The sequence below is a fragment of the Bos indicus genome, chromosome 15 (genome assembly GCF_029378745.1).
Source record: "Bos indicus isolate NIAB-ARS_2022 breed Sahiwal x Tharparkar chromosome 15, NIAB-ARS_B.indTharparkar_mat_pri_1.0, whole genome shotgun sequence".
Lineage (NCBI taxonomy): Eukaryota > Metazoa > Chordata > Mammalia > Artiodactyla > Bovidae > Bos > Bos indicus.
In genome coordinates, this window is record NC_091774.1 from 28,209,852 (window position 1) to 28,222,867 (window position 13,016).

At 43.8% G+C, this 13,016-nt stretch overlaps 1 protein-coding gene across 1 annotated transcript in view; it reads left to right on the forward strand.

Annotated features, from left to right (window-relative positions):
* Positions 1–3,225: 3,225 nt before the first annotated feature.
* The window catches only part of PAFAH1B2 (platelet activating factor acetylhydrolase 1b catalytic subunit 2), a 28,508-nt gene continuing 18,717 nt past the window's right edge, over positions 3,226–13,016 (forward strand). The window contains exon 1 of the mRNA XM_019975253.2: positions 3,226–3,381. The gene's annotated coding sequence lies outside the window, so the exon portion shown is untranslated. The remainder of the gene's footprint in view (positions 3,382–13,016) is intronic.

Here is a 13,016-nt window from a genome sequence, read left to right on the forward strand (position 1 = left end):
AGAGTTCCAGAAAAACATCTATTTCTGCTTTATTGACTATGCCAAAGCCTTTGACTGTGTGGATCACAATAAACTGTGGAAAATTCTGAAAGAGATGGGAATACCAGACCACCTGACCTGCCTCTTGAGAAATCGGTATGCAGGTCAGGAAGCAACAGTTAGAACTGGACATGGAACAACAGACTGGTTCCAAATAGGAAAAGGAGTACGTCAAGGCTGTGTATTGTCACCCTGTTTATTTAACTTCTATGCAGAGTACATCATGAGAAACGCTGGACTGGAAGAAGCACAAGCTGGAATCAAGCTTGCCAGGAGAAATATCAATAACCTCAGATATGCAGATGACACCACCCTTATGGCAGAAAGTGAAGAGGATCTAAAAGGCCTCTTGATGAAAGTGAAAGTGGAGAGTGAAAAAGTTGGCTTAAAGCTCAACATTCAGAAAACGAAGATCATGGCATCCGTTCCCATCACTTGATGGGAAATAGATGGGGAAACAGTGGAAACAGTGTCAGACTTTATTTTTCTGGGCTCCAAAATCACTGCAGATGGTGACTGCAACCATGAAATTAAAAGACGCTTACTCCTTGGAAGGAAAGTTATGTCCAACCTAGATAGCATATTCAAAAGCAGAGACATTACTTTGCCAACAAAGATCTGTCTAGTCAAGGCTATGGTTTTTCCAGTGGTCATGTATGGATGTGAGAGTTGGACTGTGAAGAAGGCTGAGTGCTGAAGAATTGATGCTTTTGAACTGTGGTGTTGGAGAAGACTCTTGAGAGTCCCTTGGACTGCAAGGAGATCCAACCAGTCCATTCTGAAGGAGATCAGCCCTGGAATTTCTTTGGAGGGAATGATGCTAAGGCTGAAACTCCAGTACTTTGGCCACCTCATGCGAAGAGTTGACTCATTGGAAAAGACTCTGATGTTGGGAGGGATTGGGGGCAGGAGGAGAAGGGGACGACAGAGGATGAGATGGCTGGATGGCATCACTGACTCGATGGAGGTGAGTCTGAGTGAACTCCGGGAGTTGGTGATGGACAGGGAGGCCTGGCGTGCTGCCATTCATGGGGTCGCACAGAGTCGGATGCGACTGAGCGACTGAACTGAACTGAACTGAAACACTAAAAACTGCCTGAGCCATGTGTGTATGCTAAGTGGCTTCAGTTGTGTTCAACTCTTTGCAACTCCATTAACTGTAGCTGGCCAGGCTCCCCTGTTCATGGGACTCTCCAGGCAAGTATATTCGAGTGGGTTGCCATGCCCTCTTCCAACAGATCTTCCTGACCCAGTAATCCAACCTGCATCTCTTATGTCTTCTGCATTGCCACGCAGGTTCTTTACTACTAGTGACAGATGGGAAGCCTGTCTGAGCCATAGAGGTCTTCAAATATTTGCAGAGGCTAGTTTAACTAGTGTTCCCTGGGGGGCACACTTCCCTTGTTTGTATTTCTTAATTAAAAAGTTGAAAACAAGAAAATACACAGATAGGTCATAGCTATCACATAGGCACAAATTCAACCCTTGATCATTTATTCCTGGTTGAGCAACATTTAATAAGTATCTGCTATTCATTGGGCATCATGCCAGGTACTGGGAATCCACAGTCTCTGCTCCCTCAGAGCTTAGAATATAGCAGGGGAGACAGTATATTAAAGTAGTAATTACATTATAATGTGTTGAGTGTTAAAACTGAGGAAATTCAGGATTCCATGGATTTATCCCTGGAGAATAATTCAAGCTCTGTCTTCTGTTATCAATACATTTCCAGATTGCTTTTTATACCATTGTCAGATTGGTATACCCCTCTCCCTTGGTTCTTGTCTTCGCATAGCAAAGATTTGCAATGACCAGCCACTTATAGCTCAAACAGATCAGATTTTATTAAGCAGGCAGTATTCTTAAGAAACTAGCTACAGCTGTTACAGCTCAAGTGGGAAACGAGCAGTAAGCTCCCAAGACCCAAGAGAGGGCAGACCCTGAAGAAGCCCCATTCCTCTTGGCTTCCCTTTTTATGCTTTCTGTCTCCTCTTCCTGGAGCCCGACTGGTCACGCCCAGGACAGGAGGTTCTGGCTCTGGTCCTCCACTTCCCCTTTCGTGGACTTAACCCCAACCCCCCACCACACCCGACCCAGTGGTCTGCCATCTTGGGCTCCTTTTTCTATTCTACCTGACACCATCATTTGAGTTCCCCAAACACAAATTCTTTTCAATAAAACATTTAAATCAACAATTTACCTACTGGTGTGCTATATATTGTGTGAACATTTGCAAGAGAATTCTAAGGTAAGTTAGTATTTTATAGGAGGACAAATTATTTTGGATTCTATATGCCTGATAAATCACTTGACAGCACAGGTCATCTGAAAAATAATTTGATACACCTTGAAACTTTAGGCTTCCAGATTTTCACAGCAATCCTTAACGGGTTTTGTCTGCAAAAACAAGCCCCCTGATCATTTTCAGAGCTCTGGAAGGCTCTAGCAATTCAGACAAGGGTCTGAATTGATCCCATTCATTTTTAAAGGGCCAGCTCTGGATGTTGCTCAACCAAACGTTTTGCTAACTATAGCCTGCGTTCATCTTTTGCCCCACCTCTTTGCTGTTACAGATCCTGCATTTATATAGCATTTAGCACAAGTCTTTTCATATTGACTGTACGTGTGTGCGCGTGACGCGCGCGCACACACACAAACACACACGTCTTCCCTGAAACTGGATGGATCTCTAAAAGAAAAAGACTCTGGCTCTCCATACCCCTGCTATGGTATTAGTTTAAGAGGCGGTCATCCAAAATCCGTACATTCATCACAGAAACAGAAATTCCACCCATGAATGTGAGGCACTGCCTCATTAACCTCGGGGCCCTATTTCCCTCCCTCTGGCAGCAATCTGGTTTATTCCACGGGGTGGAGAAGGAAGCCAGGTTGGCGGGGTGGGAAGGGAATGGCGTCAGCGTGAGGTCACCACACATTGTCCTGAATGCCATCTCCACGCTGCGGTGATATGAACGCAGGATTGAGGGATGCAGCGGAAAGAAAGATAGAGGCCCAAGTCGCGCAGACTACATGCAAAACAAGGGCAGGGCAGAGAATAAAGCAGAGAACTCGGAAGCGCCCCGCAGGACACCTGGGGGCTAGTACCAAGCGCCCGCAGAAAGGGAGAGCAAGCAGAAGCAAGCAAAGGCCGGGCAGGATAGGGCGGGACTTCCGGAATCCATTTGCCTGAGTGGCAGGGGAACCGGAAGTGGGGGCGCTGCAGCGGGTGCTGGGGCCGGAGGAGGGACGCGCCGGAGCGGGGCCGCCGGGACTGAGCGAGCGACAGACGCGCCACCCGCCGACGCCGCAGCCGCTGGGGGCCCGCACGGACCCTGTGCCTGAGTGAGTGCATCTCGAGGCGCGGGAAACGGGCGGCTGAGAGGCGGGGGTCGGAAAGGGCTGCGGTTTGTTATTGTGCGAGGCCCCGACCTCGCGTCCCCTCCCCCACCCCGCCGGGCCCCTCCCCCCGCGCCTCCCCCCCGCCCGCGACCCTCGGGGGGCCTTCGCACGCACGCGCAGTCTCGGCGGGCCCGGCGGCGGTTCGCCCGCACAGGCCACCGGGCCTCCGGACCGCTCGCCGCGCTCCTCGGAGCCCTGCCCCAGCGCCCCACCCCCAGGCCTGCGGCTTCCTCGGCCGCCCCGCCTCCCCTCCGCTTCCCGCGGCCGAGCCCCGTGGCGGGGCGCGCCGCCCTGACCGGCCCCCCGGAGGAGGCCGCCCTGCGTCCTCCGCCGCTCCCCGGGCTCGCCGCCGCCTGCCCCGTTTCCAGCCACATTTCTGCCCCGGCGTCTCGGCCGCAGCCTTTCCCTCTGTCCCCGAGGTTGAATCTCTGACCCTATTCTCCCCTTTCCTCTGTCTTGAGAGGCTCTTGGCGCGGACCCAGACCAGTTGCTCTTGCTTTTAGACGGACCACCTTTTTCCCCCAGACCTTTTTTTGAAAAATTTCAACTGTGCAGAAACTTACTCGTTGCCTCCTTTAATATATTCAAAAATAGACTGCCACGACTCAGAAGAGCTTATTTCTTAGAGGGTTGTCCAGTCCATTATCACCTCATTTTAAAGATGAGGCCCAGCGAGGCTGGTGATTTGCCCAAGGTCAACCAACTTAGGTAAACCTATTGGTGGACAGGTTTTCTTAGATGCTTTTTATCTGGTCCGGGTCCATGTACCAGATCAGGATCTTCTGGCCTTCAGGTTTGTGATGTACCCGTGGCACAGTGACTCACTGTTTTGCTTTCCATGACTCCCAAGCCAGCGTTGCTTTTCATAATGTGTATACAAACATTTAGGAAACCAAACACATGAAGCTTCGGACTCTTTTTAGAGCTTACCCACGGAGAAAGGGAAGACCGCCCGGACCCACTATGAGCTCTCATTTCGTTCAGCCTTAAGTGAGGGGTATGATGGGGGAGGGGGGGTGATGTGGGGGAAGTGCTAAAGGTGTGGAGAGAACATGGGTATTGTCCCCCTAAGCATTCCAATATGCCTTGCCTAGGATATGCCTTGTGTCTTTAGATTCTTCTCCTGGGCACATTGTTCTGATATAAAGGTTGCCTCCTTGTGGGGCAGCAGGGAAGGAGTATGAAATCGTCTTGCTTTAATGTGTTGGCTTGGGCATTTGATAATAAATTATGGATGTGCTGAAACCCGGGGACCCATCCACCAGTCCACTGAGGCAGGGTACTCCGGATGAGGCCTGTCTTCTCCTTTAGAGAAAGCCTGCCAGCTCTCTCTGAAAATGAGGAGTCTTAGGTCAGAGTGGAAACATTCTAAATCTTTTTAATTCTTAGTGCGACTTTCCCTCTCCATCTGTTTCCTGACTCAAGAAGCATCCAGCTCAGCTTGAGGGTTTATAATTCTTCGTTGTTGGAACTAGACACACTACACCACTCTGGTACAAGCATTTGGAAATTCTGGTACTATATTTTCATAGTCTGAGTTAAATAGAGAAGACGGAAAATTGGGAAATGCTGTGCAAGTCTCATCTTCCCAGAGAATTCATTTTAATGGACAGTTAAAGTTTGCCTGGAATAGAGTCTACTGATAAGTTAATTTCCTCGGACCTTTATCTCCATTCTGCTGGGCTTTTGTAACTGAACTTGCTGTTTGTGATCGCAGAAGCTAATGGCTTGCTGCATGAGGGCAGTTAATTACGAATCAGTGAGGTGAGATGGGAGTCACATCCCTCTCTAGTGGTGTTTTTTTCCTGTTGTTACTAATTACAGCTTTCAGAATAACTTCCATGCACTGCCCTGGGTTGCATAAGGTGATCCATTAGACTATAGGAAAAAATTTAGAACCTCTTTCTACATGCATTTTTTAGGAATGAAGTTTTTATTACCTTTAGTAATATTTAATACACAGGTTAACAGCAATTCACAACTGATTTATAACTATACATATATCAAGGAGCATTTCAAAAAGTTTCTAAAACATTAAAAAAATGCTGGAACCCCACTAATCTGGGCCAATCTTTACTCACATGCTTTAGTTCTTTTTATGCTTTTCTAATAGATGTTCACCTCATCTCTGAGTTGCCTTTGGAGGAATCTGCTTTGAGAGACAGATGATGTCATTTGCAGTTCTCTGTGTTAGAAATTTGTCTCTCTACATGATATCCACTGGCCTTGTCTTCCCATTTGGAGACACTGTAGAATAAGCCTTAAGTCCCTTCCTAGTAATCTTCAAGTACTTTGACAGCCATTTGTCTTGTGATCTCCTCTTCCCCAACTAGTTTTTCTACAGATTATAAATGTACCTATTTCTTTCAACTATGTCTGATATGATGGTTTTTAAATTTCTCCTTGGCTCCTTTCCTTGAGACACCTTCTGGTTTGTCAAAAAAATTCTTCTTAGGTTCTTAACAAGATCTGAAAATGGTATCCCAAGAACTGAAATGTAGGTGAAGTGCCTGCATTGTGTTTTTAAGTGATAAGGGATGTATTTGGATATATTTTATTAGGGAGGCACCTCATATGCACAGTTCGTCATCCTTGTTTCTTTAACCATCCCTAGGAAAATGGTTTCAATTGTGTAATCATAGAGTGTTTGCTCTTGTTCAGTTGCTAAATTGTGTCTGACTGCATCCCCGTGAACCTGCAGCACTCCAGGATTCCCTGTCCTTTATTATCTCCCAGAGTTTGCTCAAACTCAAGTCGGTTGAAGCTGTGATACTGTCTAACCATCTCAGCCTCTGCCACCCCTTTCTCCTCTTGTCCTCAGTCTTTCCCAGCGTCAGGGTCTTTTCCAGTGAATCGGCTCTTCACAAAAGGTGACCAAAGTATTGGAGCTTCAGTGTCGGTCCCTCCAATGAATATTCAGGGTTAATTTCGTTTAGGATTGACTGGTTTGACCTCCTTGCAGTCCGAAAGACTCTTCTACAGCACCACAATTCAAAAGCATCGATTCTTCCACACTCAACCTTCTTTGTGGTCCAACTCTCACATCCATCCGTGACTACTGGAAAAACCAGTAGTTGGACCTTTGTTGGCAAAGTGATGCCTCTGCTTTTTAACACACTGTCTAGGTTTGTCATAGCTTTTCTTTCAAGAAGCAAGTATCTTTTAATTTCCTGGCTGCAGTCACTCTCCACAGTGATTTTTGGCACCCAAGAAAATAAAGTCTGTCATCACTGTTTCCATTTTTTTCCCATCTCTTTGACATGAGTGATGGGACTGGATGCCATGATCTTAGTTTTTTAATGTTGACGTTCAAGCCAGCTTTTTCACTCTCCTCTTTCACTTTCATCAAGAGGCTCTTTGGTTCTTTCTTCACTTTCTACCATAAGGGTGGTATCATCTGAATATCTGAGGTTGTTGATACTTGTCTGGGCAACCTTGATTCCAGCTTGTGATTCATCCAGCCTGACATTTCACGTGATGTACTTGGCATGTAAGTTAAATAAGCAGGATGATAATATATAGCCTTGATGTACTCCTTTCCCAATTTTGAATCAGTCCCGTTGTTCCACTTCCTGTTCTCACTGTTGCTTCTTGACCTGCATATAGATGTCTCAGCAGACAGGTAAGGTAGTCTGGTATTCCCATCTCTTTAGACTTTTCCAGTTTGTTGTGATCCACACAGTTAAAGGCTTTAGCATAGTCATTGAAGCAGAAGTAGATGTTTTTCTGGAATTCTCTTGGTTTTTCTAATATCCAAACAAATGTTGGCAATTTGATCTCTAGTTTCTCTGCCTTTTCTAAATCCAGCTTGTGCATCTGGAAGTTCTCAGTTCACGTGCTGTTGAAGCCTAACTTGAAGGATTTTGATCATACCTTGGTAGAGTGTGAAATGAGCACAGTTGTATGGTAGTTTGAACCTTCTTTGGCATTTCCTTTCTTTGGGATTGGAATGAAAACTGACCTTTTCCAGTCCTGTGGCCATTGCTGAGTTTTCCAGATTTGCTGGCATATTGATTGCAGCTCTTTCACAGCATCGTCTTTTAGGATTTGAAATAGCTCAGTTGGAATTCCATCACCTCCACTAGCTTTGTTCAAAGTAATGCTTCCTAAGGCCCAATTGACTTCACATTCCAGGATATTTGGCTCTAGGTTAGTGGCCAAACCTTTGTGGTTATCTGAGTCATTAAGACCTTTTTTGTATAGTTCTGTGTATTCTTGCCACGTCTTAATATCTTCTGCTTCTGTTAGGTCCTTACTGTTTCTGTCCTTTATCGTGCCTATCTTTGCATGAAATGTTCCCCTGGTATCTCCAGTTTTCTTGAAGAGATCTCTAGTCTTTCCCATTCAAGTAGAACAAATTATTTTTCTCCATTTTAGTAGTGATCTCTCAGTTAACCCTGTGTCAGTTAAGTTTTGCGTCAGAAACACCTAACATCCAGGTGGGGAAATAAATGAGAAATAGTTGGGTGTTATATTAAAAGCTGGGCAATAGGTTTTTTCCATTAGTGAGTGGAAAATGGAGCTGTTTTGTTGCTATGTATTTCTTTACATTGTATTTAAAGAATAAATACATATCTACTTTTTTTTTAACTTATTTAATTTTGGTTGCACTTGGTCTTCATTGCTGCGTGCAGGTTTCTCTAGCTGCGGGGCTACTCTTTGTTGCAGTGCATGGGCTTCTGTATGGAGCACAGGCTCTAAACACACAGGCTTCAGTGGTTGTAGCACACAGGCTCAGTAGCTGCGGCTCATGGGCCCTAGAGTGCTCAGACTCCAGTAGTTGTGGTGCATGGGCTTAGTTGCTCCGAAGCATTTGGAATCTTTGTGAACCAGGGCTCGAACCTGTGTCCCCTGCATTAGCAGGCAGATGCTTATCCACTGTACCACTAGGGAAGTCCTCGGTATCCAATTTTGAAATCTAGAAAATGGGATTGCTCCTTGTCAGTCTCAAGAGAAGTAGGGCTTTTTGACTAGCAGGAAAGAAAGTTACTTTTAAAATTAAAACAATTATTAAGTGCCATATCAGATTTCACTTGAATAGCCAAACTTAAATCAAGAATTGAATGTAGACCCCCCCCCCCAAGAAATGAATATGGAAGGTTTAAAATGTTTTATTGGTTAAAAACAGAAGGAGAACCTCAAAAATAAACATTTTTATATAGCTGTTTGTTTTAACTTTGTAATCTTTTTTTTAATGTATTTTAATTTTTCCATACTTTTCTTAGACAATGAAACCCCCAAACAGATATCATAGTCTTATTAGATCTATACAGGTTCATCTTGTAGTTCTTCCTTATTCTTGAAATGATATAGGTTCCCTTTAGGGAATCAGCATGAACTGGTTTTTGATCAGTGGGCCAGATATGATGTAATTGGGGTCAGGCAAACCTCTTTTCAGTTACTTACTGCACAAATTACCTAAATTATCTGATCCTCATTTTCTTCATCTTGCAGTACTTTCGTGAGGATTGCAGGTGGTGTGTAGAAAGCGTAGCATTGATACTAGTCTTTCTGTTGTTTTCAATAGTGCATAGTTTAGTAGTCTGAAGAAATACAGATTGTGAATAATATTTCACATATTTAGTCAGATATGGGCTAAATCCTGAGCCCAGTTGTTTTTAGACCTAGGGTCATTTAGAGCTGAGTGAGTTTGGTTGCATAATTAGTGTTAAAATTGTTTTGTTGTAATTTCTTTTTTATGAATGAAAGTTTGTTTTTATGTTTAGGGCTTGTTACTTTCTGATCCTCAAAAGCTGCTACCTTGGCAATCCAAGGCATTTTATTAACTCAGGGAATACTTACTGAAAAGCTGTAACTCAGTCCTCTTTCTGAGACAGTTTAGTTTTATTTGAGGATGCAAAGGAAGGAAATAGAGAGTATGGCCTCTTTTTCTGTAAGCCACAAAACCCAGCCTTTTCTCTTTCATCATCCTTTGCATTTGCCCAGAGCCCTCTTGAGCCTAATGTGTATGTATTATATATTCTCCAGAGCTGGTTGAAAACACTCTGGTTTCTTACTTGTCTTTCTTGAAGAGTAGCATTTCTAATTTTTCTGAATTTCACTTATTCGTTCTTCTGCACTGTGCTGTGCGGTGCTAAGTCGCTTCAGTATGGACTGTAACCTGCCAGGTTCCTGGGTCCGTGGGATTCACCAGGCAAGAACACTGAAGTGGGTTGCCACGCCTTTCTCCAGGGTCTCCTCTACTATCAGATGCCATATTTAGGCTCATCGTTAATCACATTTTATCAGTGGAGACCTGTCAAAAATAAAAGTACCTAGTAAACATTTGTCAAAAATCAGTGCCAAAGCCCACAACTAATTTTATTATAATCTGTAGTACAGGTATATACTGTACTATAGATTATATAGTATAGTATATTATAATCTGTTTAGTAATCAGTGATTTCTAATCATTGATGTATTAATTCTTAAGTGTATGACTCTAGTTCTCTAATACAGATATCTAGAAAATATCTAATATATATATTATTATATAGATATGTGGTCCACTGGAGAAGGGAATGGCAAACCGCTTCAGTATTCTTGCCTTGAGAACCCCATGAACAGTATGAAAAGGCAAAAAGATAGGATACTGAAAGAGGAACTCCTCAGGTCAGTAGGTGCCCAATATGCTACTGGAGATCAGTGGAGAAATAACTCCAGAAAGAATGAAGGAATGGAACCAAAGCAAAAACAACACCCAGTTGTGGATGTGACTGGTGATAGAAGCAAGGTTTGATGCTGTAAAGAGCATTATTGCATAGGAACCTGAAATGTTAGGTCCATGAATCAAGGCAAATTGGAAGTGGTCAAACAGGAGATGGCAGGAGTGAACATCAACATTCTAGGAATCATTGAACTAAGATGGACTGGACTGAGTGAATTTAACTCAGATGACCATTATATCTACTACTGTGAGCAGGAATCCCTTAGAAGAAATGGAGTAGCCATCATGGTCAACAAAAGGTTCCGAAATGCAGTACTTGGATGCAGTCTCAAAAACAACAGAATGATCTGTTTGTTTCCAAGGCAAACCATTCAATATCACGGTAATCCAAGTCTATGCCCCGACCAGTAACGCTGAAGAAGCTGAATTTGAATGGTTTTATGAAGACCTACAAGACCATCTAGAACTAACACCCAAAAAAGATATCCTTTTCATTATAGGGACTGGAATGCAAAAGTAGGAAGTCACCAAACACCTGGAGTAACAGGCAAATTTGGCCTTGGAATACAGAACGAAGCAGGGCAAAGGCTAATAGAGTTCTGCCAAGAGAACTCACTGGTCGTAACAAACACCCTCTTCCAACAACACAAGAGAAGACTCTACACGTGGACATCACCAGATGGTCAACACCGAAATCAGATTGATTATATTCTTTGCAGCCAAAGATGGAGAAGCTCTATACAGTCAGCAAAAATAAGACCAGGAGCTGACTGTGGCTCAGATCATGAATTCCTTATTGCCAAATTCAGACTTAAATTGAAGAAAGTAGGGAAAACCACTAGGCCATTCAGGTATGACCTAAATCAAATCCTTTATGACTATACAGTGGAAGTGAGAAATAGATTTAAGGGACTAGATCTGATAGATTGAGTGCCTGATGAACTATGGACGGAGGTTCGTGACATTGTACAGGAGATAGGAAACAGGACCATCCCCAAGAAAAAGAAATGCAAAACAGCAAAATGGCTGTCTGAGGAGGCCTTACAAATAACTGAGAAAAGAAGAGAAGTGAAAAGCAAAGGAGAAAAGGAAAGATACACCCATCTGAATGCAGAGTTCCAAAGAATAGCAAGGAGAGATAAGAAGGCCTTCCTCAGCGATCAGTGCAAAGAAATAGAGGCAAACAACAGAATGGGAAAGACTAGAGATCTCTTCAAGAAAATTAGAGATACCAAGGGAACATTTCATGCAAAGATGGTCTCAATAAAGGACAGAAATGGTAAGGACCTAACAGAAGCAGAAGATATTAAGGAGAGGTGGCAAGAATACACAGAAGAACTATACAAAAAAGATCTTTACGACCTAGATAATCACGATGGTGTGATCACTCATCTAGAGCCAGACATCCTGGAATGTGAAGTCAAGTGGGCCTTAGGAAGCATCACTATGAACAAAACTAGTTGAGGTGATGGAATTCCAGTTGAGCTATTTCAGATTCTAAAAGATGATGCTGTGGAAGTGCTGCACTCAATGTGCCAGCAAATTTGGAAAACTCAGCAGTGGCCACAGGACTGGAAAAGGTCAATTTTCATTCCAAAAGAAAAGCAGTGCCAAAGAATGCTCAAACTACCACACAGTTGCACTCATCTCACACGCTAGTAAAGTAATGCTCAAAATTCTCCAAGCCAGCCTTCAGTAATACGTGAACCATGAACTTCCAGATGTTCAAACTGGTTTTAGAAAAGGCAGAGGAACCAGAGATCAAATTGCCAACATCTGCTGGATCATCGAAAAAGCAAGAAAGTTCCAGAAAAACATCTATTTCTGCTTTCTTGACTATGGCAAAGCCTTTGTGTGGATGACAATAAACTGTGGAATTTAAAGAGATGGGAATACCAGACCACCTGACCTGCCTCTTGAGAAACCTGTATGCAGGTCAGGAAGCAACAGTTAGAACTGGACATGGAACAACAGACTGGTTCCAAATAGGAAAAGGAGTACGTCAAGGCTGTATATTGTCAACCCGCTTATTTAACTTCTATGCAGAGTATATCATGAGAAACGCTGGGCCAGAAGAAGCACAAGCTGGAATCAAGACTGCCGGGAGAAATATCAATAACCTCAGATATGCAGATGACACCACCCTATGGCAGAAAGTGAAAAAGAACTAAATGGCCTCTTGATGAAAGTGAAAGAGGAGAGAGAAAAAGTTGGCTTAAAGCTCAACATCCAGAAAATGAAGATCATGGCATCCGTTCCCATCACTTAATGGCAAATAGATGGGGAAACAGTGGCTGTCTTTATTTTTCTGGGCTCCAAAATCACTGCCGATGGTGATTACAGCCATAAAATTAAAAGACGCTTACTCCTTGGAAGGAAAGTTATGACCAACCTAGATAGCATATTAAAAAGCAGAGAGGCATTGCTTTGTCAACAAAGGTCCGTCTAGTCAAGGCTATGGTTTTTCCTGTGGTCATGTATGGATGTGAGAGTTGGTCTATAAAGAAAGCTGAGTGCCGAAGAATTGATGCTTTTGAACTGTGGTGTTGGAGAAGACTCTTGAGAGTCCCTTGGACTGCAAGGAGATCCAGCCAGTCCATCCTAAAGGAGATCAGTCCTGGGTGTTCATTGGAAGGACTGATGTTGAAGCTGAAACTCTAATACTTTGGCCACCTGTTTGTGAAGAGCTGACTCATTTGAAAAGACCCTGATGCTGGGAAAGATTGAGGGCAGGAGGAGAAGGGGACGACAGAAGATGAGATGGTTGGATGGCATCACTGATTCAATAGACATGGGTTTGGGTGAACTCCGGGAGTCGGTGATGGACAGGGAGGCCTGGCGTGCTGCAATTCATGGGGTCGCAAAGAGTCGCACACTACTGAGCGACTGAACTGATACAGATATGTAATTA